The 2,776-nt window shown below is 34.8% G+C and overlaps 1 pseudogene; it reads right to left on the bottom strand.

Annotated features, from left to right (window-relative positions):
• Positions 1-1,575: 1,575 nt before the first annotated feature.
• On the bottom strand, positions 1,576-2,508 carry LOC100896155 (splicing factor, proline- and glutamine-rich pseudogene; annotated as a pseudogene).
• Positions 2,509-2,776: the final 268 nt, after the last annotated feature.

Below are 2,776 nucleotides of genomic sequence, written 5' to 3'. Positions count from 1 at the left end.
CATAACAAAGACACCTTAAAACTTTCTTCATGTTCTTGTGATTGATTTTATGTTTTTAAAAAGGATGATTTTTGTTTTAAGAGTTTGCTATTATAGAATTTACATATCTTTCTTGGCTTAAAATGAATATCATCTGTCAATGCAACTCTTTAGATTTAACCATGTCTTATCAAATACAGTCAATTCAGAAATTTATTAAGATATAATTTTTATTCTATGTATATGTATTAGTTACATCACTTTTATATAGTATTCAGTTAGTGAATCAGGATAAAGGTATTTTACTTTTCTGTCTTCTCCCTGAGTAGTTTCAAATCCATATATATTAGGAAAGATAAAATGTAAAATGTGTAAACCTGACAGATGTGTTCTAGTTACTTTTGGCTTAATAGGCATTTCCCTATTCTGTCTCCATATAATGATTTCTAAGAAGCCAAAAAAGGTTGAGCCCCTGTACTATGTTTCAATAAACAGTTTTAATTCATTTTACTAGATGGAGAATAACATTACAAACCTCCCTTGGGATCTAAGATACTATGAATTGGACACACTGACCTTTTTTACAAAGAAGGAAATGAAACATTCAGCACTGTATCCATAACAGGATACTTCTGATGGATTTAGTTATACAAGGTTGCAGCTGTCAATTGGAAATGCCTAGTCTAAGTCAGCTTGAATCACCTCCCTTATTTTTCTTCTGGAAAGAAGAAGAAAAAAGAATCATTGAATTATTCAAAACAATAGAGGTTTGCTCTAAACTATTAAAGGAAATACCATGTGAATGTCCACTTTAAATCATGTTTAGCCATGCTAAAGTGTGAATTATTCTGAATCTATATAACTGCATAAGATCATACTATAAAATGCCTAGAGGTAAAGCAAATGATCATGAATTTGTCTCAGGGAAATGAACAAAGCTTCTTTCATTGCATAAGATTAATTATATTTTAAAATCCATCAATAGAGACTCTAAATTCTACAATGGATTAACTTGAGAAGTTAAAATTACCCTACAATTAAAATTTATTCTTGATATCTAATAAAACTCTGCAGCAGAAGTGCAAGGCCATTTCTTCACTTGGAATATCCATCATTATTTTAAGGATACCCTTTTCTAAAATGTTAAAATAGTGGAGTCCTGAAATTATAAACAAATACATTTCATGCTAATCACAACAGATAATTAACAGTGTATGAGAGTCTGTTCACATAAAATCTGTTTTTAAAGGATGGGAAATAAGATATCTATACATAAACAGTGAGTGAGCAAATAACTATACAATGGTACTTGCAAATATAATGAAGTGTTAATACCACGAAGTGCCAGGAAGTGTTTTAAGAGAAAAAAAATCATGAGGTAAATATAAAAGTCAGAAATAAGATTAGAAGAGTTTATAAATAAGGGTAATAATGGACAGGAAGTAGTTTTTTTTAATAACTATTTTTCTATTTATTTGAAGCACAGTAAAAAAAAAATTAGTACACTTTGGAAATTCAGTGGCACAAGGTACACTGCCATAACTTGAAGGACATTATACTTCAAGTAAAAAAAGAAAAAATAAGGAAGTGAGAAAAAAAAAATTCTCCTGTTTCAAACAACTGCATTACATAATTTTACCTGCCCAAACAGACCATTTACAAATATTAGGTCAATAAACTACTAACATCCATAAAAAGGTAGCTTTCTTACTAAAATGCAATAATTTAAAAGATTAGTATCTAAACAAAAGACAAAAACAAACTGGAATGAAAGCCTAGATATCACATCTAAAATCGGGGCTTTTTGTTTGGACCTCTGTACTCTTCTCTCCCTCTACCATATCCTGCTGGAGTTCCAGGCCCCATTCCTCTGGGACCCTGTCCACCTACAAGCCCCGCAACTCCCTGCCCAAAGCGCTCAGTACGCATGTCACTTCCCATCATGGAACCATTCATGGTTGCTGGTGGAACGCCAGGATTAGCTTCATAACCTATGCCACCACCACCACCTAGAGGTGGAAATTTCTTGCCTCCTGAACCATAGGGATCTCCCATGTTCATTGCTCCTCTGCCACCCATTCTCATGTCTCTTTCTCTTGGATCCATGTAGCCCATTCAGCTATAACTTTCCTCTCTTTGGCGCCTCATTTGTTCTTCCATCTCAGGCTGACGAATCATCATCTCTTCCTCTCTTCTACGTCGTTCCTCCTCTTGCCTCAATTGCATTTCTATATGTTTCTGCATTTCTTGATTATGAAGTTCTACCACGCGTCTTAATTCTTCCTGTCGTCTCATCAGATCTTGTCGCAAAAGATTTGCCTGATGTTCATGATAGGCATCTTCCATTTCACTTTCCAGTTTGTCTTTTGCATCCTTCATGTTTTTTTCAACTTGTTCTTCTAAACCAGCAGCAAGAAAGGCATTTGAACGATGTAGTGAAGGTGTTTTCTTGCTGACAGCAACTCCTCGTCCAGTCATCATGGAACCACTCGAACACCTAGATGATGAAGATGGTCTTCCTGAAAAACTTGCGCAGAAGAATCCATTGTATCAAAAGGAGAGAAAAACTCCTCCTCGTTTTGCCCAGCATGGGACATTTGAGTACGAATATTCTCAGCTATGGAAGTCGTTGGATGAAATGGAAAAACAGGGAGTAGTTTTAAGAACCTCAGCTATGTTTACAAATGCTGTGATAAAGGAAACCAGTGTACCCAGAAAGTACTTAAGAGTACTTTCTCTTTCTGGGGTTTAGCTCTGAAAGAGTGATAAGGGGTTTAGATCTGAAAGATGGAGAGAA

Source organism: Callithrix jacchus, chromosome 2, assembly GCF_049354715.1.
Source record: "Callithrix jacchus isolate 240 chromosome 2, calJac240_pri, whole genome shotgun sequence".
Taxonomy (NCBI): Eukaryota; Metazoa; Chordata; class Mammalia; order Primates; family Cebidae; genus Callithrix; species Callithrix jacchus.
Note: the sequence above shows the minus strand (reverse complement) of the source record. Positions and strands in the feature narration are given on the sequence as shown.